The 24,755-nt window shown below is 38.8% G+C and overlaps 1 pseudogene; it reads left to right on the forward strand.

The window, feature by feature from the left end:
* The first annotated feature begins 2,930 nt into the window (after positions 1-2,930).
* On the forward strand, positions 2,931-24,352 carry LOC141300249 (uncharacterized; annotated as a pseudogene).
* Positions 24,353-24,755: the final 403 nt, after the last annotated feature.

Genomic DNA, 24,755 nt, shown 5'->3' on the forward strand with positions numbered 1-24,755 from the left:
CTCTGCATTCACCTGGTCCTTATTTCCCACTGATCTGATTGCTGCAAACACCTGTTTCACATTTACTGACTGCATTTAAGCCACTCTCACACACAGCCACCTTGCGAAGTCTAAAATTGTTCCCATGGTCATTATTCTAAGCGTGTTTCTCTGGATTGTATTATTTGTGTATGACTCTGGACTGTGTACCCCGTTATTGATTCCTGCTGCCTGCCATTGTTGGATTATTTGTGTATGACTCTGGACTGTGTACCCCGTTATTGATTCCTGCTGCCTGCCATTGTGACCAAGGCTTGAGTATTGAACTGTTTCCCGGATTACCTACGTTGTTCCTGTTTTCTGGCGTTTACTCCTGTCTGTTGACTATTCTAATAAAGCCTTGCATATGGATCCGCACGTCTCTGACTCCTCCCTGTGACAACTGCACACACGAAAATCCTTGATACTGGATATTTTAGCTCCCGCAGAGTAGCCGATGGCAACCAGCCAAAGCTGTCTCATAATTAACGTTATATCAGAAACAGGAAAACGATGGAATCTGAACGGCGTTCCCTGCACATTCTTGTGGTCACAACCTGGGAATTAAGAAGTTCACACCATTGTTAATTTTCTACTTTTTACGTCGTTGTCATTTGAGTGTGTAATGGAACAGCTGATCGGAACATGCGAACTGACAGCAGCGCGGATTGATGGAAACGGAAAGAATATAGTGCCGATTAAAACTGAGGTATGATTTTTGTCAGCAGTGTTTTTTGTGATGTAAATTAATCAAGCTTTGAAACGCATATATTTTTTTCACGTAAAAACGCACAGTTTTGAGGCCCCGGAAACTAACCGTGACTACTTTCTTGAAAAATTTCCAGCAGCCAGAACTCTGACCAGGGAGGTGAACGCAGTGTGGGTCAGTGTGTATACACTATAGTGCTGATAAGGATTGCATACAACTTCATGTCTTAAATGCTCGAACTATCCCTTTAAACACATATAAAAAAAAAACTTTGTTAATTTGTTCTACGTTAATTTGGAGGTTCAATGTGAAATTATGACAGTATAAATATGCGATTATTCATGATCAATTACAAAAAAATGTGTGATTTTTTATTTTTATTTTTTTTTATTGACTGACAGCACCTTAACCTTTTTTTAGATGTTGGTGTTGGTAATATAAGTTTATTTCAGTGAATATGCATTTCAATGTAATTGTATAGGCCCCCTAGAAAAAGATCGGGACGGCTCCCATCCCCTTAGCCCGCTTCAAATTTGCAGTTCGATAATCCGTCCCTTAAATGGATCTAATTGAATAGCCCTGCTTTACATGTTTGAATGTTTTGATGTCTGCTGTTTTGTGTCTTTAAACGGGGGTTAACTTGTACTTGTCTTTCTTCACTTTAGACCTGATGGCACTGAAAGAGTAGAGTCAAGAACTGAATGAAATGGAAGAGAAAGATTATGATTTCATAAATGGAGATAAATCTTTTAGTTGTTCACAGACCGAAACGACTTCCTCAAGAAAAAAGACTCGAAAGAAAGGAAGAAGTTATTTTACCTGCCAACAGTGCGGAAAGTGTTTCAGTCAAAGAGGAAGTCTTACAGTTTTTTTTAATTGGTTTGGCGCAGTTTTCACAAGCAATTGGTACATTTTCAAAACTCTTAGTACTTATATCACAACAGATCATCAAAAGTGCACTTTTTTCAAACATTTAAGCATATTTTCAATTGTGTTAGTACAATACACATAATCACAAAATATCCTTTTCACTATACAAAATAAGTGTTTCATCTATATAAATGTTTCATTCACAGTAACTGCCTTTCATAATGTTATCACTATCAAAGTTTTGATTTGCATCTCTTATCATTCAGTTGAATACATTTGTCTGTCATTTAATTCAACTGATCTTAATGTTTAATCAATGAATCATTCATTATGTCCATGCATTTTCAGCTTGACTGATTGTTGTCTGGTCATTTGTAAGTTACAAATTGCTGAGTTTTAAATCAAGAAATACTAATTACTAATTGCTTCCCCTGATGATCACAATTAGTTACCATATAAGTAGAACTGTGTTTGAGACTTTGCACTGTTCAATAGGTGAATAAATATATTTTGCTTATGTAAATATACATTGCCTGGCCAAAAAAAAGGCCATTACACTCTAATATTTTGTTGCACTGCCTTTAGCTATGATTATGGCACACATTCGCTGTGGCATTGTTTCGATAAGCCTCTGCAGTGTCACAAGATTTATTTCCATCCAGTGTTGCATTAATTTTTCACCAAGATCTTGCATTGATGATGGTAGAGTCTGAGCCTTCTCCAGCACATCCCAAAGATTCTCAATGGGGTTAAGGTCTGGAATCTGTGGTGGCCAATCCATGTGTGGAAATTATGTCTCATGCTCCTTGAACCAATCTTTCACAATTTGAGCCGATGAATCCTGGCATTGTCATCTTGGAATATGCCCATGCCCAGTGGCGCCGCTAAGAGGGGGAAAGTTAGGACAATTCTGAGGGCCCACGCACTTTAGGGGCCCCCAGAGATCTGCTTTGGTGTGGTAGGGGGGCCCAACCTCATATTTTGTCATAGGGCCCAAAATTGCGAGCGGCGCCCCTGCCCGTGCCATCAGGGAAGAAAAAATCCATTGATGGAATAACCTGGTCACTCAGTATATTCAGGTAGTCAGCTGACCTCATTCTTTGAGCACATACTGTTGCTGAACCTAGACTTGACCAATAGCAGCAACCCCAGATCATAGCACTTAAATCCAGGTAGCGACTTTTTTTTTTCTCATTTATTTATTTATTTATTTATTTATTTTGTCTGAACATAAGTATAATATTTGCTATGTAAATTTTACAGTTCAGTTACCCTCATTCGGCACCAAGGACACTTTGAAACGCTTACCTTGTATTATTTGCTCCTGAATGAAATGATTGGTAAAAGTACTAAGCTGAAAAAAGAACTTACTGTTTTGTTTGGGTGATTAAAGCAAATGTTCTCAATATATATCACAATGATCTTGTGTTCTGAAACAATGATTAAGTGAAATGAAAATATGTCCAAATACAATGAAATCATGACATCAGATTTGAAAGAATGACTAGTGGTGTTACAAATGTGATCAGTTTAAAGTTTTGTACTAAGAGATTTGAAAATGCACACTTTACTTATGAAAATAGTACCAAACCAATTAAAAAAAACTGTAAAAGACACATGAGAATTCACACAGGAGAGAAACCTTATGTCTGCGAACAGTGTGGAAAGAGTTTTACTCAACCTGGACACCTGGGAGTCCACATGAGAATTCACACCGGAGAGAAGCCTTATGTCTGCGAACAGTGTGGAATGCATTTCAATCATAGGCTGAATCGTGAAAGACATGTTTCAATTCACACTGGAGAAAAGCCTTTCATATGCCAACAGTGTGGTAAGAGTTACACTCAAAATGGAAGCCTTACCAGACACATGAGAATTCACGATCAGCCTTATATGTGTGATCAGTGTGGAAAGAGTTTTGATCAACATGAAGACTTTGAAGTCCATAAGAGAGCTCATGAAGAGAGTCCTTACTCATGCTCTGAGTGTGGAAAGAGTTTTAGTCAAAAATGGTTGTTTAAAGACCACATGAGAATCCACTCTGGAGAGCAACCCTACACATGCCCTCAGTGCGGAAAGAGGTTTAATTATAAGCATCACCTTCAAGACCACATAAGAGTTCACACTGGAGAGAAGCCTTTCACCTGCAAACAATGTGGAAGAAGTTTCAACCGAAAAGGAACTCTTAACAGACACATGAGAGTTCACCCTGGAGAAAAGTCAGCTATATATGATCACTCCTTTACGAAATTTAACAATAGTAACTACAAAAGAACTATGGTTTTACCACAGTATCGACAGTGAAACAATAGCAATGATGAAATGAACCATCTATAGCATAACTGTGTTAAAATTAAAAAAATGATGTACTATAATATGTGTGCTTATACTTTTTACCCGGAAGAAATAAGTAAGCATGATTTTGTAAAGGAAAATAATCCTTTTTGACATACATATATAAAATAATGGCTTTAGCTGCTCTTCCTCTTTCACATCCGAATTGTTTTGCTTCCTGGGGATTGAGTTGGTTTTGCAGACCCATCTCCTTAATTTCCCAAACATACAAAAAAATACATAAACAGTGATACTTTGCCAGAAGCACATAACACACTCAACACTTCTTCAAACACTTTCTTGTGAAGAACTTGTCCCTCTTTATATGGAGCCAAATAAACCAAAATGTCACAACTGTCCATTGAATTAAAAAAACCCCATTATACTATGTTTATCATAAAGAACAGGCTTTTTTATTATTAAACCACTATGCTTTTTTTTTTGTTCTATATTTTTATGATGTTTTTGCAACCTGGTCATTTGGCAATACATATACATAATTTACATAAGCAATAACAATGTGTATACAGATGTAAGTCCACATGAAGTGCCGCGTCTCCTATAGATCACAGCACCTCCCAGAACCTCACAGCAGACAACATCGAAACAACAATACACATTCACCACATCTGCCCACGACAGCACAAATTACCCAATATGCCACTGTGTGCTTCCCAAGTTCACTGTTACACAAGCAACACATGAAGACCTCTGTGCTAGATTTTTTTGGCCAACTACACAAGCTACATCCATCACTTCATCAACATCAGCCCCACAAACATCTACACTACAACCCAGTGAATCTCAAACATCAAGCTCAATCATATCACCCACTAAATCCCAACCATCAACACAAACACGCACTCCCCCACCCAGACAATAAAATATATCCACAGATGTCTGCTGGGAGTGTTTCTGTGTCTGTGTTAGTTATTTATTTTTGTGGCTAAACCTTTTTGAGGACAAACTTTCAAGTGAACGTGCCATGGCTTTCACACCAAAGCAAACACACTGTGTGTAAATAAAGACATTTATAGCCACATTTGTGGATTAAAAATTGCAGAAGAAACACTAGATGAGATGCAGACAGTGGACAACTACATCCTCCAGAGGCTAACACAGCATTGGCCAGGTCAACATTTACCATTTATTAGACTTTTCAGGTGTATTTGAGGCTGTCATGTTGATTGAACATCCTGAGGAGGAAGCTGAAATGGGCAACAACAAATATCATTGTTCAGGGATAATGGATATTCTGATGAAAGACTCCAGGCCAATTTTTGCACTCTGATCAGGGATAATTCCTTGAGATTTGAAGTAGTACAATAACAGGGAGTCTGTTAGACATGACAAAGACCTACAGAAAACATATGCCACAAATTGATTTCTTAAAACTAGTTCTATATTGTCAAAGACAAAATCCTATAAAACAAGTGCACCATCTGAAATAGTCATTCAAGGAATGTATGCATCATTACAAGGCAGGTACAGGAAGCACATTCTGCAACACAACCTTCCAGACAGAATGATACAGAACCGTTTCAATGTGGAAAAATAAAGTTTGGAGGACCTTGAAGAAAAATGAGCCAAGAAGAACATGTCACCGAAAAGACAAGAAAACAAAGTGCTTTCAAACCCACAAGTTCTACCTTCTAAAGAAAAATGGAGTATTAGGGTCATTAATTCAAATCTTTTATCATTACATACATTATTAAAAGCTGATAAAATGCAATTAGTAAAATTCTATTATTAACAGAGAAGTCAACTGTTACACACTGCTTTATATCCTTCATTTCTGCCTGTCCTTGTAGTCACCAAAACCTTCTGTTGGTCAGCCCAATACAGAAACGAAAGGAAAGGGAAGTGAAGGACGTTACGTGTGGCCAAGTATGGTGACCCATACACACACACACACACAAACACACACACACACACACACACACACACACACACACACACACACACACACACACACACACACACAGTTATTGTGAAAACAAGTGTCACGAGGGTGCTTGAGTACCTGCCCTTTTGGCCCCTAGTGGTCTTTTTTGTAATAATATATATTTAAAAAAAGTATGAAAATAACGAATTTAAATAGTATAAGAAAAGACTTAATTATAATTTAGGAGGTCTTACAGTTGGGGACGGAAAGACGAGAATCGCGATAGGGCTGGATTAAACTTCAAAAGGCAATGATTTCATTGAATATGCATGCTGCACATTTCAAAGTCAAAACTGATGTCTTTATATGAACGTCTCTGAAGGGAACAGACTGCGCTTTTTTTGTGAACCTGTATCTGATTTATAAATCATGCCATTTTATGCCTTAATATTCTACCGTCTACAATCTTACAATACAATACATCAGGGGCCACATATATTTTCAATAGTGACCACACTTTAATTTAACAATTTAAAATAACAGCTGTTCTTTATTATTGTGTTTAATAGAAAGAAGAAAATCTTTACACAACAATTTTTAATCAAAATGAATAGGAATTTTTTTTTTTAAATCTTTTAAACATTAAAATGGTCTTTTATGTTCGGTTTCTTTCTCAGAACTGCTTCACAGCATTGGCTGCTAGAAGACTAAGAATACGTATATCAGCAAGGAATGTGTCACAATATACAGTACAATATTGCTGTACTGATGTTTTGAGCACAGCCCTATTTAGGGAGTCCCTTTTAATGTGATAAAAATATTACTAATTCTGTTGTTTGAGTCCTGAACCAAACATTAATGCAATTAAAACTTTGAATAATGCATTATTTGTCTTATTAATGACATTGTTACTTAAGTAACTGGATGCCTACAATGAGGTGATGGACCCGAGGGGCTCTTTAATGCCTTGTTCCAGGGGCCCTTTTTATACTTTGAGCACCTGCCCCTTTAAAGGTCACTGCACAGCCCTGGGGAACATTTATGAATTCATGAGTACGGTTTATAAACTGAGGGAACGAATTGCAAAACCGCCCCCACAGATTAATTATTTTTCTTCTACAGGGGACGTTAGGGGCTCCATACTGTATATATGCTTTGAAACTACTTACTTGGAAAAAAACATACAAATCATTCTTGTAATATTAATCCAAAAATGACTTGAATTGCCCTAATACTGGGTGGAAAAGGGTACTGTCAACTTCAAACAAAGTTAATAAAAATTGTATTACTTTGTAAGCAACACAGCTCGTGCAGAGGAGAAGCAGGAATGTAAGAAATAAATGGATGTTGCTTCCATAATGTTAGTATAATTGGGTTTTATACATACATACAAATGTAAAACTATAGCAATATTTAAATATGGACAATTATAATTTATTTATTTTTTAATTTCAATTGATAGAATGATCATTTCTAAATCTGAAATGAAGTAGCCTACTGTTGTTAGCCCATATGTTGTGTTTAACACTAATATGAAATGTAATACATATTTTTCAGTCAGAGATATTATACTTAATCCTTTACATAATAATATAATCCTTAATATAATATAATCCTTTACAGTCATAGATCTTTAATTTTTCCAGTTTTATTTAATAATAGTTCAGTCTCTCTGCAAACTCAAACTTTAAAAATCTGAAGTTTTTTCCAGTCCTGTAATTTGAAAAACGAAATACTGGAATTTATTCTTGGTTGAGAATATCACAAATGTTATGATGTATTTGTTGCTAACCCACTGAATTGATGGTCATGCTCATTGACTGATGTTTCCAAAAATGTTTAATCCGTTGACATTCAAGTAGACACCGTAAGAACTACGACACAAAACAAAAACAAACACTACATAACCCAAATATGAAACATTACATTGCAATTCGAATAATACAAATATACAAAGTAATTTACCTTATAACCCTTTTTCAGTGAGGTGCAAAAGTCCAATTGAGTGAGAAGAACGCCACAAGGCGCAAGCTGCATCCTTCACAAAGCGCACACACCTGCCGACAGCGGAAATGGGATGCGCTTTATGCCAGTGTTTTTCAACCTTTTTTGAGCCAAGGTACATTTTTAATTGAAAAAAAATCACAAGGCACACCAACAATCGAAACTGTCGAAACAATCGAAAAAAAAAACTCTATGATCTTTCATATTTCTTCTTCTTTCAAATAAAAAGTGCAATCAACAATATACAGTCATTCTTATCAAAGTGTCTTGAATAGGAATCAAATAAACACAATGAAAACAGTCTTTTTTGATCTTTCATATTTCTACCTACTCAGTGTGAAACCTGGGCCTGTTTAAGGTGAAATTGAATAATTTCCCACGGCACACCTGACGATCTCTCACGGCACACTAGTGTACCGCGGCACAGTGGTTGAAAAACACTGCTTTATGCAATCACTGTTGCGCGTTAGGTTTGTACCAAAATAAAAGTCCCTTCAAAGCTACTCCCTTCAAGAGGGTCAATACAATGCAGATTTCAAAACAGATTTTCAATTAGCAATCCTTTACACTCCCACCAAATCATGAATCACAATACATGAATGATTTTCAAGTTACAATAACTCAGCAATACACTTGTATAAAATACATAAACAAAAACAAAACAAAAAGATTTAACAAGCTTCCAATAATAAAACTAACTTCTGCACTGGACGTTCAATTACAGAAGGCTTACCAAAAACCACTACAGAATGTTTAAGTAGACTACAGATAGAGGAGTTACTTATCGTCCTCCCACCTTAAGTACACCATCACAGTCAAAAAAAATGGATCTAAACTGTACACCTCATTGTTTGATAACTGGTTACCTTTGTTTAACACCTTCAATTCATTATGAAATGCATGTCTTTGCAGAAGTTTAACTATAAAGCACTCTGCCTTTTCTCTTTTTTCAACTGTAGAAAAAACTGCTTGATTTATTCTTATTAATTCGTCGTTGAATGTATATGATTGCTTTAACGAAATAATAGAAGAACTTACACAGGCGATTTACAACAATTCCCTGCTCCACTGCCCCAGTGTTAAGGGATAAAGAACATCTAGCTCCTAAGTCACATGATAATAATTCTGAAATCTCACTAGAAGGAAAGTCAATATCCTTGTCTCATAAAATCTTGGCCTTGAAATACATTCATCTACACGGAGACCTCTTGAGATATGATCTACATAATTGCCATTTGTTGAGACATATCTACATTGCTGCGGAACTGTGCTTAAAGGAAGCTTTTGTGAGCCATTAGCAACGAACATATGGCATCGTGAAGTTGTCTTTATTGGGGACACACCATATTTTGTCATTGCAAGAGTAACATGCACGTCATCCTTTTCATTTTTCAATCTCAAATACGAGCACTGTCCATATCCGCTAGAACTAGCATCCGAAAAATGATGCAACTCCACTTCCTTCAACCTTCCAAAATCAGGAGGAGCATATGTGCGGGGAAGAATCACCTTCTTCAAGTTGCCTAAATCCTTTTCCAGAACTCCCACCTTGGCTGCAACTCATCACTCAGTATGTCATCCCAACCTATACCCTGTCTGCATACTTCTTGTAGTATCTTCTTTCCACAAAGGATGAATGGAGCTAAAAAACCTAGTGGGTCATACAATGATGCAATTGTGGATAAGATTCCACGTCGAGTGGCTGGCTGCTCCTTAAGACAAGTATCAAACTTAAAGCAGTCAAGTTCTACGTTCCACTGAATCCCCAATGTTCTCTCTATCAGGGAATCATCAAATAAAATGTCAGAGTCTCTTACATCATTAGCTCGTTCCGAAGGAGGTATACTCTCTAGGACGGCTTTATCATTGGACACAAATTTGTGAAGTCTAAGGCCACCAATAGCACAAAGTTCTCTGGCTTCTTGTGCAAGCTGAATTGCATCCTCTGTTGTTAGTACACTCGTAACACCATCATCTACGTAGAAGTTACTCATTACAAACTCAAAGCCCAAAGGGTACTGATCCTTGTTACCTTCAGCCAAATACTTCAATCCATAGTTACGGAGTAGCAGAACTGTAACCTCTTACACGAAGTCCTGAAATTCTTTCACTTTTCACTATGGTGTCCCTTCCAGACATAGTGGTTAGTTTTAACTTAACTGGAAATCTGTCTGCCTGCAAGACATCGCTCACTTCTTGATCAATAAAGGTTGTATCACTTTGTGAGTCGAGTAAAGCGTAGACAAGTTTTTCCATACTCACATCTTTGCTTGATGAGATCCATACTGGTACAACCATTGAAGTGTAAGATGATCCTCTTCCAGCTACACTTAACGATAAGGCACTTGTTGATTCAACTTCTGATCTTGAAGCAGATGGTGTTACAGGGGCTGACCTATCTCTTTGGATGTAGTTATCATCATGGAGGCAAGTAGGATGTTTCCCTTTACACGTACTGCAGGAAAGACGATGACGACAGTCTCTCACACTATGGCCAAATTTCAAACATCCATAACAGAGATTACTTTCCTTCACATACTCCCGTCGTTCTGCTAATGTCTTGGCCATCAGTTTGAAACAATCATAAATCTGATGTCTAGAATCTTGACAAAACAAACAGTGAGGTTTAGTAGGCTTCTTTATGACCTTTGATCGATTTGGTCCCAAATCAGTCTGAGTATTAAAAACATTAGCCTTATTTCCCTTAAACTCTCTGAAATTTCGTTTCTCAGCTGATGTTATACTAATGGCATATGATGACGTGACTGGGTTACAAACAATCTCTGCCTCAAAAGAGACAAATGCTGCAAAGGTCTTAAAGTCGGGGAAATCCTTATGGTCCCTTAGGGTTTGCGTTACCTGTCGATTCCAACGGGAGGCAACCCATTCAGGGAGTTTTTGAATTAACTTTTGATTTTCCTCACAGTCATTTAAAATTTGTAGACTTGCAACATGAGGCATGGCATCTTGACAGGCATTAAGAAAGTCTGAAAATTCTCTAAGTCCAGCAGCATCCCTTGACTGAATTTTAGGCCAGTTTGCAAGTTTCTGTCGAAAGGCACGTTGTATCACAAATGGGTGACCATACCTCTGATCTAATTTGGTCCAGGCGTCCTTATAAGCTTCATCGTCGCTCCTGTAGAAGGTGCCGTCCAAAGTTTTGCGTGCCAATCCACCAACATACCTTTTCAGATAATAAAGTTTGTCAGCAGCAGATATATTCTTTCTATCAATCAACGACATGAAAGAAGCCTTCCACTCAACATACTGAATGGGATCACCATTAAACACAAAGGGTTCTGGAGCTGGTAGTCTGTTCAAATTTATGCTGTCCTGCATGGCTTGCACGAGAGAAGGTAGTTCATTTGGAGATAGAGAAACTGATTCATTTGCGGGTCGGTTAAGGGAACTCTGAGGCAAGCAATGTTGTTCTCCGGTAAAATAATTTGTTGACTGGTCAATTTCCTGCACTACCATTTGATTATAGGCCTCAAACCTAGCCTTTGCTACCTTCAAGTCTTTTTCAGCCTGTAACTTCTCTAGCTCACGTCTATGAGCATTCAAATCTCTCTCTTGCTTGTCTTTCAGTTCTTGAATTTTCTCCTTCTGTTTACTTTCCTCCATTAGCATGTTATACTCCACTTCTTTTACCGCTAATTCTGCAGCTGCTTCAACATGCTTTGAAGTTACAAGTGAAGATGCAGTATGCTGACTTTACTGAGCAATAGACTTGTGACTAATTCGTGAAACAGTTGAGCCATAAATGGAACGAGCATAACTAGATTCGAGCAATTCCTTTAAGCGATGTTTTACTTGTTCTGCATCAAATTCATCAATGCCTGATATTCTTTCATAAGCAACCTTAATTAAATCTGTGGTCACTGCCTCACAAGCATCAATACGACGTCTTAACTCAGTAGATGGTATGACATGGTCTCTAACCTCAACATAAAAATGCATAACATTCTCCTTTCCCTCTTCCAAGGTATCAACAAGAGATGCTAACTGACTCTCATTAAGATCGGACTTAAGTTGATCTCTGGCCTTGCGTGCTAACGTTTTCCATTTTTCATATAAGGAGATAAGCTTTCTTTCTTTCTTCTGAATTTCTTCCTTTTGCAATGCAATCATTTTTACAGTAGGATTACGTGGACGAACAGAACGTCTGAGACCTTGAGATTCTCCTAAAACGCCTTGCAATTTACCTTTAAGTTCACTCAGAATTTGTTCTTTAGCCTCAATAGTCTCTATTATCTGTTGTCTCTCTAAACTATTCGCTGATGTTTGATACTCATTGTTAAGAATTTCAATATCATGTTGAAGATTATTAATTTGGCTTTCACATTCCACATTATCAAAGGAGGAATTTGCCTCTGTCATTTTAAAACTGACCAATTAACACACAAATATAAATATGTCCAGCACTATTCGTTTAAATTCCAAAAAGTAACAATCTGAAACACCAACAATAATTATTTTTTTTTTAAAACAACCCTTTGGTCGAAAATTATTTTCTTTCTTAAAACACACAAATATATTTCCTTCAAAAACAACAAACGTTTTCACGTTCTCTTTTAAAGTCACTGAAATGTTCAAAATCTTGTTTGACCATGAAGAGAAAGTTTCTTGTTTAAATTTTTCACCTCAATATCCGTTTGCTGTACTAGATGGGTGTTGAATAAACATAACCTGAAGAAGAACACAGCCTCGCAATCCGTTGTGCGTCGATTAATCCTCCGTTCTAGCTGTAATTATCCATAGATGAAACTCGTTAGACCATCAGAAATCGATCCTCTGCCCGTAAACACTTAATCCTTAAAGACCCGTCAACGTGGACACCGGTCGTTAATGCAGCAGGCTTCGACGACGACTGGATAAGTTCTTACTGTTGCTAACCCACTGAATTGATGGTCATGCTCATTGACTGATGTTTCCAAAAATGTTTAATCCGTTGACATTCAAGTAGACACCGTAAGAACTACGACACAAAACAAAAACAAACACTACATAACCCAAATATGAAACATTACATTGCAATTCGAATAATACAAATATACAAAGTCATTTACCTTATAACCCTTTTTCAGTGAGGTGCAAAAGTCCAATTGAGTGAGAAGAACGCCACAAGGCGCAAGCTGCATCCTTCACAAAGCGCACACACCTGCCGACAGCGGAAATGGGATGCGCTTTATGCAATCACTGTTGCGCGTTAGGTTTGTATCAAGAGGGTCAATACAATGCAGATTTCAAAACAGATTTTAAATTAGCAATCCTTTACAGTATTGGATATAAAATTAGATAATTAGTATCAATAGCGTTGGACTTTTGACAGATCTGCAATTCATCCTACGTACTAGGTACAGTATTATATGTGTTGTATAATCTAAAATTATATTGATTTTAGCGAACAAGACTTTTATTTTGGTCTGGGGTGTGACGTCATAAGGCTGATGCGCGCTCCTGCATCTGGGATTCAAACGGAGAAAGGTGTGTGTGCTTTTAACAACTGAAAGTGTTTTAATCCAGACAACGCGTTTAGAGAATTGCATATAAAACTGTGAAATGATCTGTCAGCCAATACATCACTTTAATCATTTATTTAGTGACACTGTAGTACATATAGTGATTATTTATTCCTAACGAATTCGGTCACTGGAGTAGTAAAAGATAGAAACGGATCTTTTTTGAAATTCCGAATCAACTGAATCAATCGATTCACAAAATGATTCACTGATTTAAATCGCTGCACACTGACGACATCTGCTGTTCAAAACACTGGAAATAAAACGAGAACAACAAACACTTGAAATGACAACGACTACAAACAGCAAATGTTTTCATGAAAGTGGAATCTGTTAAATGACTGCTAAACTAGGGAGATAATTGCAACACCCAGAGATTTAGTTTACATTTATTTTTCTTTCTACCAAACACAGAAGAACTCCTGCTGAAGCAACTGAGATTCAGGTGACACACTATTACCAAGATGGCGTTTATTAAAGAGGAGAGTGAAGACATTAAGACTGAAGAAACATTCAGAGTCAAACATGAAGATACTGAGGAACAAACAGGTTGGTTTTCATTCTCAAAGCTGAACTCACTTGATCCTTATTAAAATGTCCAGCTCTATAGAAAAAAAAAACTTTTTGTGTAATATTAAATACAGTATCTACTTTTGATCAGAAAACAATGAAAGCGGTATCTGACAAAAACGTTATTTTGCTTGAAGCAGTTTTTAACTTGACATTTGTTTTAATTGTAAGTAATTTTTTTCTGCTATCATCAAAAGTGTGATATTAAAATGTAAATAGCACTTAATGTTCATTACAACAAGCAATAAATAGACATATTTCAGAAACACCAGCTTGTTAACTGAAGATGCAGGACAGCCACATAGTAGTGCATTACAATAGTCCAGTCTAGACGTCATGAATGCATCAAATAACTGTTCTGCATCAGAAGCAGGTAACATGTTCTGTGATAGTTACTCTTTTTTGTATTTTAAAATATGAAATGATGTTACATGTACTTTGTTACTCCACAAACTCTCTAGCCAAACAATAAAATAAAAACCAAAAATCACTCATCATAACTTCCGTGGGTTTAATTAAAAGATTTATCTGCTTTTAAGATTATTTATTTTTTTTTTAAAGGAGGTAGTATTTTTATTTATAATTATATGGTAGTTGTGATAAAAGCACAACATGTATGTCACAAATAATTGTTTTTAATGATGGCTATAATTAATGGCTAAAATTGGAAGGAAATGCACTTAACAGAGACAGATCAGTAGCAGTATTTGTCTCAATGAGACTAGTCTTCATTTACCATTGGCTACTTGGTTAAAAGATGCCAATAAGCCACATATTTTAAATGCACAGTCTTTTTGTTGTTTTACATTCCATTTAATGTGAAATCATTTATTGTCAAATAGTTAGTTTTTAATTAATTGCCAGCATTAGTCTAAATGTTTTGATGTCTGTTGCTTTGTGCCATTATTTTTCATTTTTCTTCATTTTTTATTTTTCACTTCAGACCTGATGACTCTGAAAGAGGAGAGTCACGAACTCAAAGAAACAGAAGAGAAAGATCAAAATGAGAAACATGATTTCAAAACTGAAAAAAAAAATCAATTAGTTGCTCACAGAATAAAAAGACTTCCTCACCAGAAATAAATAAAAAAACACAAACTACAAACCTTAAATCTGACATGAGAATTAACACTGGAGAGAGACCTTACAGCTGCCAACAGTGTGGGAAGAGTTTTATCTTAAGTGGACATCTTAAGAGTCACATGAAATTTCACTCCGAAAAGAAGCCGATCATATGCCCTCAGTGTGGAAACCGTTTTAAAAAGAAAAAATACCTTGATGTCCACATGAGAATTCACACTGGAGAGAAGCCTTTTGCCTGCCCTCAGTGTGAAAAGAGATTTACGCAGAAAAACACCCTTAATGCCCACATGGGAATTCACACTGGAGAGAAACCTTTCATCTGCAAACTGTGTGGGAAGAGTTTTACACAGAAAAAAACACTTACTGTCCACATGAGAGTTCACACTGGGGAGAACTGCAAACTGTGGGAAGAGTTTCACATGTTATAGAAAACTTAAGACTCACATGAGAAGTCATTCTGAAGAGAATCCATTCCAATGTGATCAATGTGGAAAGAGTTTTACTCTGAAATGTCATCTTGATATCCACATGAGAAATCACACTGGAGAGAAACCTTTCATCTGCAAACAGTGTGGGAAGAGTTTCACACAAAAAGGAGTTCTTAAGACTCACATGAAAATTCACTCCAAAAAGAAGCCGTTCATATGTCCTGAGTGTTGAAAGTGTTTTACACTGAAAGGTGCGCTTGATGTCCACATGAGAATTCACACTGGAAAGAAGCCTTTTACCTGTGAACAGTGTGGAAAGAGTTTCAAGTATAAAGCAAGTCTTGATGTTCACTTGAGCATTCACACTGGAGAGAAACCCTTCACCTGTGAACAGTGTGGAAAGAGTTTCACGCATAAAGTAAACCTTAAGGTTCACATGACAGTTCACACTGGAGAGTTTGAGTGGAGTGGGATGTTTGGTGTGGAGATATCAGTCTCATATAAGAGCATCAGCAGGAAAGGAGAGGGTGATGAATGTGTGTTTGGACGTAATGATCAATCCTGGAGTTTGTTCTGCTCTCCCTCTAGATGCTCATTTGTTCATAATAACAGATGGGCTGAACTGTCTGTAGTGTCCAGCCATAGAATAGGAGTGTATGTGGATGAGAGTGAACTCTGTCCTTCTACTGCGTCTCTGACACAATGAGCCTCATCCACACAGTCCACACCACATTCACTCAGACGCTCATCCTGGGTTTATGCATTTATTGGATCTTCAGTGAAACTGTGTTGATGAATAAGAATAGATTCTAGACATTGCTGTGTAATATCTCTGTATGTCTCTGTAAAAAAAAAAGATTCTACTCATAATAGTTTGAGCTGGATAATAAATGAGCGTTAATGATTTGTTATGGCTTTATTTTTAGTTTTGTATATTGAAGATCTATCTTCTTTTCTAAGCTGACACTTACTATTACTATTTAAGATAATATGTGAAATATGTTTTTGTCAAAATTCATTGATTGGATATGAAAGTGTTGGGTTTGTTAGAGGTGAGGAGCTAACAAAGAAATCTCAGTCATTTTCTACCATTTCCATTTATTATTAGTTGCTAATTTCTGAATGATCAGCAGAAGATTACTTTACACTGGCATTTTGAATAAATGCTGACATCTCTGTTTTTCAGATTGTCTCCGTTTCTGTTGTTTTTTTTGGTTGGGTTTTTTTTATAGTTAGGAAAGCACTCTTTTAATTGTAAGTATCAGTTTGATCAGTCCCAGACCGTTTTTAACTGGTCTTGCTTCCTGATCAGATTCATCAAACATGCATCTTCTTGATCACTCAGTTCATTTGGATACTTCTCATCTTCGATCAACAGTTCCTTTACTGATGTGTCAAGCTGTAAAGTCTTGTTGAATAATTGATAGATGTATAGAAATATCCACAATAAAGGTAAAAACTTTTAAAATCTAGTTTATTTAACAAATTGATGGCTTTAAAAAAAAAGTAGTTAAGTAAAAAGCAATAAGAGCAATTTTAATAGACAAAAGTGTAATAAAATTGGAACATACATTTACCCCAAAAAACATTTACACTTCAGATTAAATCAGTTTTTCAACATTGTTGTCATGATATTTCTCCATTCAAAAAGTGCCCTGAAGACATTTATTGCCATTTCATTGAGGATCTGAATTTGTCAGTCTATGTTTATCATTTTTAATTGTGCAAGAAAGTGTGCGATAACTGTTTTATTTTTATTTTTATGATATGGCCATGTTCAGAGTTGCGTATTACAATCACACAACTCACTGTCTTCAGTACAACAAACTTTAGGTTTAGAGGATAAAGTGGAATACTTACACTAGTCTCTGTGTGGCGTAGCATTGTGTTTTTTAAGGAATTCTGTATTTTTACTGCAGCTCAGCTTGGGCTTTAGTAGTCAGCTGTACTGGGTACTTCATGAAGTCATTTGTTTCTTCACCTTTGAAATGAAAATGTAAATGTTTTCTAAATAAATGTTTCATATCTAGTTAAATGCATGTTTGAGGACTCAGATGCCCCAAATTTCTGAAAGGGGGATGGTTTGGAAGTGGTAAAAAAATAATAATCCCGGAATCCTCTTAGGAAGTGTGTTTAGCATATCATTCACATGCTTTACATTTTCAGTCATTTATCTTTATCTTTATCTTAGTCTTTTTGGTACAAACAAAACAAAAACAAAACATTTTTGGTGGGTCACACTGTGGCCTCAGAGCTTCTCCCTTGCTGACAAAGAAAGGGTTAAATAAATAAATAAATGTCTTAGTAAATAAGTAAATAAATGTAGACGTAATGCAGAAATAAATACCAAATTAAGTAAATTAATTTAAATGAATGAATAAATGAATGCATTTTGGAAAAATAAAAAATAGCATAAATAAGTAATTAAAATGATAAATATCTCCACTTTAATATTTTTATGATTTCATTCTTTATTTATATTATAATGTGTATTTCACCAAGAAAAAAAACTCTTAATACCACTGACATAAGTTTTATAGTTCATATGTGTTTCCCTGTAAATATCACTCTTTGGATTGTAGACACAGAAGCGCGTGAACAGGACTTTTATTTTTGATCTGGTGGTATGACGTCATACGGCTGCTCCGCGCTGCTGCATCAGTGTATGGTTTCAGCTGAAGAAAGGTTTGTAGTCTTAATCATTTAAAGTGTTTAAATTAATACGCGTTCAGTCTATTTTATATGGTTTACAGGCGATTTAAACTTTATAATTATTGCGTGTAACATTGTAATATTTTATCTAGTAATGAACGTTATTTTGTGTGAGTAAAGCGCATCCACACACAGAGTCTGATTTCTCTCTCTGTTAGTGATTCAGATCATAAACATGAATAACAAACTCCGAGTCAAATGAATCGGTTGATTCACAAAATGATTCACTGTTTCGAATCGCCGCTCGCTGAGAGACCTGCTGCTCAAAACAGTGGAAACAAAAACAAACTCAAACATGAGAAATTACAATTTTGACAAACAATTGCAAATGTTTTTGTTGTTGTTGTAATGACAACCTTTAAATACAGTAGCTATTTTGTGTAATCGATTAAATGTAATATACTAATTATTAAATGTTAATCAAAACGAAATATAAAGTTAAAAGGTGTGAGTGTTTGTTAAATCAAATCATTTAAGTCCATTAACTATTACTCTGATTCCTTTACTAGTGCACTTACTACTGAACTCTAGCGGACTGAGATGCACACAGAGATTTAATTTTTTTCTTTTTTTATATTTCTGTTAATTCCCCCATCTTAAACAGGGCGTTTCCAAACAGAAATAAAAACTTCCTGGTGAAGAAACTGAGATCCACGTGACACTATTATAAAGATGGTGTTTATTAAAGAGGAGAGTGAAGACATGAAGATTGAAGAAACATTCAGAGTCAAACATGAAGATACTGAGGAACAAACAGGTTGGTTTTCATTCTCAAAGCTGAACTATCCTGTGAACTATCCTCTACATTTTCTCAATTCACTTGCCTTTGGCAGGTGTTTTATTACACTGTTTGTCCTCCTGCAGCTTTCTTTTTTGAAATAATTTCAGCTTAATTTTTATTCTTAAAGTTCTTTTAGTGCTCTGATTTAAAAACAGCATTTGTAGACTTGTGTCTCATTTAATTTGTAAATGTTAAGGTGCACCGCTAGGATTGAGGAACATTTTTCATATGAAATGGTTAAATTTTTATTTATTTTTTTGCTTGTGGTCCAAGTCTGATGTAATTATGACAAATGCAAAATAAAGTCTGCTGACAGCCGTCTCTTTCACTCGACTAGTGCTGCCCCTTTATTAGTTAACTGAATGTAATGCTGCGTTCCAGACAGATTATTGAGCTCGTAAATCACGACTTCAAATCATGACTCACGACTTTGTAGCGTTTCAGGCAAATCAACCCAAACTTCAGACACGCTTTCTTGTCTTTCTCGTTCCAAAAGCTTCAGTGAATTCTGGTTCAAATAGATACTGTTCAGGATTTGCACCAAAGTAAATATCTAAACCGTCTCTCACAAATGTCTCCTTGGCGAGGAACGCTGCCTGTGCATGCAGTTGGTCACGTTGGATATGTTGACGGAAGCAAGCATTTCCACATGTGCTGTGTGATATTACTGCGCCTGCTTCGGTCATATTATGGCAGCAAACTTCTTTGACTATTACGCCGGAATGGGAGTGTAGTTCCGAATCTTATCATCCTAGAAAACTGCAGCCTTACATTTCTGCTGTTCTTAGTACGTGATATAACTACAGAAGAGTCAAGTTTTAAATAGGACAAATATCAAAATTTGTTGGTCATATTTGAACGCGATGCTACTGGTCTAAAAGGATTCAATGATTTATGCTTAGCTATGCTAAAAGTGATATCGCCAGAACAGGAGAACGGCTGAATGAATTTCAAAACGGTAAAACTAAACTTATTAACTCGGGGGGGGATTTGGAGAATGAGCCTATTTCCAAAAAAAGTGGAGTGTTCCTTTAAACTGCATTGTTTCAGTTACTTTCTGTGTAGTTGCCAACAAAGCTTTGTTGACAGGACTTTGAAATAACAAACAGGGAAAACGATAAAAGGCATGACTTACATCGCATCTAGCGAGCAAAATTTCCAAGCTCCTTGATTCGTTAGTTTGTTTTATTTTTTTCTTCATTTGAAAGGCTTGTGCTCGTTTTTTTTTTTTTAAAGATAAAATCGAATGTACTTTTATCCTGGAAAAGATATTGCACATATTTGACAGTCGAGAATGGTCCAATCACATGAGGACAAAATTTATAAAAACTATTGATTGGCTAAGTTCTAAAGTGGGAGGGTCTGGGGCGCTGTGCTCTGCGCCCCAAGGACAATCTGAAACAAGCCAATCAGTGCTCAGCCTCAAGTCACATGCGTTTCAAAAATTTACAGACCTAATAGACACCCATTTGGCCGACGTCCCGCATACACAAACAAAAAACAGTTTTGATTTTTTTAAAGGAACACTCCACTTTTTTAGGAAATGGGGTCATTCTCCAACTCCCCCTGAGTTAATAAGTTGAGTTTTACCGTTTTGAAATTCATTCAGCCGTTATCCTGTTCTGGCGATATCACGTTTAGCATAGCTTAGTATAAATCATTGAATCCTTTTAGACCAGTAGCATCGCGTTCAAAAATGACCAACGAGTTTCGATATTTGTCCTATTTAAAACTTGACTCTTCTGTAGATATATCGCGTACTAAGACCAGCAGAAAAGTAAAGCTGCGGTTTTCTATCTAGGCCGATAAGATTAGGAAATACACTCCCATTCCGGTGTAATAGTCAAGTAAGTTTGCTGCTGTAACATGGCCGAAAAAGGCGCAGTGCCCGCTCATGTTTCTCTGGCGGCGGTGCTCGCTGACGTTCCTCTGGCGGAGGCGCACGCATAGGTTCTTCTGATGGCGGTGCCCACTGACGTTCCGCTGGCTGCGGCGGTGCTTGCCGACGTTACTCTGGCAGCGGCGGTGCTTGCCGACGTTACTCTGGCAGCGGCGTTGCCCGCATAGGTTCTTCTGATGGCGGTGCCCGCATAGGTTTCTCTGGTGGCGGTGCCCACTGACGTTCCTCTGGCTGCGGCGGTGCTTGCCGATGTTACTCTGGCAGCGGCGGTGCCCGCATAGGTTCTTCTGATGGCTGTGCCCGCTTTCGTTCCTCTGCCGGCGGTGCCCGCTATCGTTCCTCTGCCGGTGGTGCCCGCTATCGTTCCTCTGCCGGCGGTGCCAGCTATCGTTCCTCTTCCTCTCCTCTCCCTCTGGCGGCGGTGCCCCCTCACGTTTCTCTGGCGGCGGTGCTCGCTGACGTTCCTCTGGCGGAGGCGGTGCTCGCCGACATTCCTCTGGCGGCGGCGGTGCCCGCAGAGGTTCTTCTGATGGCGGTGCCCGCATAGGTTTCTCTGGTGGCGGTGCCCACTGACGTTCCTCTGGCTGCGGGGGTGCTTGCCGATGTTACTCTGGTGGCGGCGGTGCCCGCATAGGTTCTTCTGATGGCTGTGCCCGCTTTCGTTCCTCTGCCGGCGGTGCCCGCTATCGTTCCTCTGCCGGTGGTGCCCGCTATCGTTCCTCTGCCGGCGGTGCCAGCTATCGTTCCTCTTCCTCTCCTCTCCCTCTGGCAGCGGTGCCCCCTCACGTTTCTCTGGCGGCGGTGCTCGCTGACGTTCCTCTGGCGGAGGCGGTGCTCGCCGACATTCCTCTGGCGGTGGCGGTGCCCGCAGAGGTTCTTCTGATGGCGGTGCCCGCATAGGTTCCTCTGGTGGCGGTGCCCACTAACGTTCCTCTGGTGGCGGTGCCCGCTGACGTTCCTTTGGCGGCGGTGCCCACTGACATTCCTCTGGCTGCGGCGGTGCTTGCCGACGTTACTCTGGCATCGGCGTTGCCCGCATAGGTTCTTCTGATGGCGGTGCCCGCATAGGTTTCTCTGGTGGCGGTGCCCACTGACATTCCTCTGGCTGCGGCGGTGCTTGCCGACGTTACTCTGGCGGCGGCGGTGCCCGCATAGGTTCTTCTGATGGCGGTGCCCGCATAGGTTCCTCTGGTGGCGGTGCCCACTGACGTTCCTCTGGCTGCGGCGGTGCTTGCCGACGTTACTCTGGCTGGCGGCGGTGCCCGCATAGGTTCTTCTGATGGCGGTGCCCGCATAGGTTCCTCTGGTGGCGGTGCCCACCGAAGTTCCTCTGGCTGCGGCGGTGCTTTGCCGACGTTACTCTGGCGGCGGCGGTGCCCGCATAGGTTCTTCTGATGGCGGTGCCCGCATAGGTTCTTCTGATGGCTGTGCCCGCTTTCGTTCCTCTGGCGGCGGTGCCCATTATCGTTCCTCTGGCGGCGGTGCCCGCTATCGTTCCTCTCGCAGACGTTCCTCTGGCGGAGGCGGTGCCCGCATAGGTTCCTTTGGTGGCGGTGCCCGCTCACGTTCCTTTGGTGGCGGTGCCCGCTCACATTCCTCTGGCGGAGGTGGTGCCCGCATAGGTTCCTTTGGTGGCGGTGCCCGCATAGGTTCCTTTGGTGGCGGTGCCCGCTCATGTTCCTGTGGCGGCGGTGCCCGCTAACGTTCCTCTGGCGGCGGTGCCCGCTCACGTTCCTCTGACGGCGGTGGAAGCCGTTCCGTAGAGGAGGGGTTTTGTCACGGGTCTGGGCTGTGGTGCTTTCCCTTCTCCCCTTGATGTCGCTGTCTCCCTTCCTCCCGCACCCCACTCCTCTGAATTGCACACACCTGTCACTCGTCACACTCTCAGCTGTTCCACATTATCACTACTATTTAAGTCTTCCCTCTCCCTGCATTCTGTCTGGTTGTATTGTTTTCTGTAGTCTTGTTTTTCTGGTATCTTGAAGTCTGTGTTCAAGCTTGTCGTGTCTTGTTGTGCTGTGTTGGCCTTTTGTTTTATTTGTTTTGTTTAATTAAATATTTCCTTACCTGCAATTGGATCCTGACCTCATCTCTTCATCATGACAAGTTTGCTCCAAATCAACAGGTGCTTGTTGACTTGTTAAGTGATTAAAGCATGTTGGTTGTATTTCTTGAATATTTCAATGTAGCCTGACAACTTGTAACTTGTGGACTTTGAGCATAGAAAGATTGACACGGCTGAATTTGGCAAATGCTGTGGCCAGTAACTGTTTATTCTCTGTGCAGTCAGTTCTCCAGACTAAGATGATGCAGACAGTGGTCAGTGTGACTAGTAAGTGCTTTAGCTGCTGCATTAAACTGCTGTTAACTGGTGGTTTATCTTTTTCTTTTTAACCTCAGACCTGATGACACTAAAAGAGGAGCATCAAGAACTAAATGAAATAAAAGAAGATCAAAATGAGAAACATCCTGATTTCAAAATGGAAGAAAAATCCATTAGTTGCTCACAGACTGAAGATATGTTGTCACCAAAGAAAGGTCAAAGCACACACCTTTTCCCACACACCAATGCCCACAGGAGAATTCACACTGCTGAGAAGCCTTTCATCTGCGAACAGTGTGGAAAGAGTTTCACGATTAAAGGAAACCTAAAAACTCACATGAGAATTCACACTGGAGAGAAGCCTTTCACCTGCAAACAGTGTGGACAAATGTTCAGTCGACAAGAAAGCTCTAACATCCACATGAGAATTCACACTGGAGAAAAGCCCTTCACTTGCTCTCAGTGTGGAAAGTGTTTTGCATGGAAAAGTCACCTTAACGTCCACATGAGAAGTCACACTGGAGAAAAGCCCTTCACTTGCTCTCAGTGTGAAAAGTGTTTTACACATAAAAATAACCTAAAAACTCACATGAGAGTTCACACTGGAGAAAAGCCCTTCACTTGCTCTCAGTGTGAAAAGTGTTTTACACATAAAAATAACCTAAAGACTCACATGAGAGTTCACACTGGAGAAAAGCCTTTCACCTGCCCCCAGTGTGGGAAGAGTTTCACACATAAAAAAAACCTAAAGGCTCACATGAGAATTCACACTGGAGAAAAGCCCTTCACTTGATCTCAGTGTGGGAAGAGTTTCACACATAAAAAAAACCTAAAGGCTCATATAAGAGTTCACACTGGAGAGAAGCTTTTCACCTGCCCTCAGTGTGGGAAGATACACAATGGAACCCTAAATAATCACATGAAGATTCACTCAAAAGAAAGAATTAAATGTCATCAGTGTGAAAGGAGTTTCACAGACATGAATGACCTTGAGAATCATATAGTAAATCAAATCAGAGGAATGTATTTCATGTGCCATCACTGTGGAAAAAGTTTCTCAAGAAAAGACAGCCCCAAGACTCACATGAGAGTTCACACTGGAGAGAAACCTTACAAGTGTTTGCAGTGTGAGAAGAGTTTCACATGTCACAGAAGCATGAAACATCATTTGAAAACTCATTCTGGGAAAAAATTGCCATTTACCTCAGAGTGATGAGGTTTAGAAAAAAAAGGGGTAATTTCCACCATCATCTGTCCATTAATTCTGGAAGACAATTCAAGCTTAATTTTACACTTATAGATAAGTAAAACAAACAAACAAACAAAAAACATTCTCCGGCCACTGCCACAATGTCAGGGCCCAAACCCTCCTCCGTCTGCTGTGAGTGAACCAAAAACAACTGATAACAGCTCTCAGTGATATGTGTCGGGTCCCTGCTATGATAGCAGCAACAATCAGGAATGTTTACAGAACAAGCGGGAACCCAGTGTGCCTGTAGTTTAACTAAAAAATAAATCACTTCTGATCAATGACTTTATAACCACAAACAACCTGGATTTTATGTTTCTAAATGAAACATGGCTAGAAGACAGCTGCACTGCAACAGTCCTCAATA

Source organism: Garra rufa, chromosome 24 (assembly GCF_049309525.1).
Source record: "Garra rufa chromosome 24, GarRuf1.0, whole genome shotgun sequence".
Lineage (NCBI taxonomy): Eukaryota > Metazoa > Chordata > Actinopteri > Cypriniformes > Cyprinidae > Garra > Garra rufa.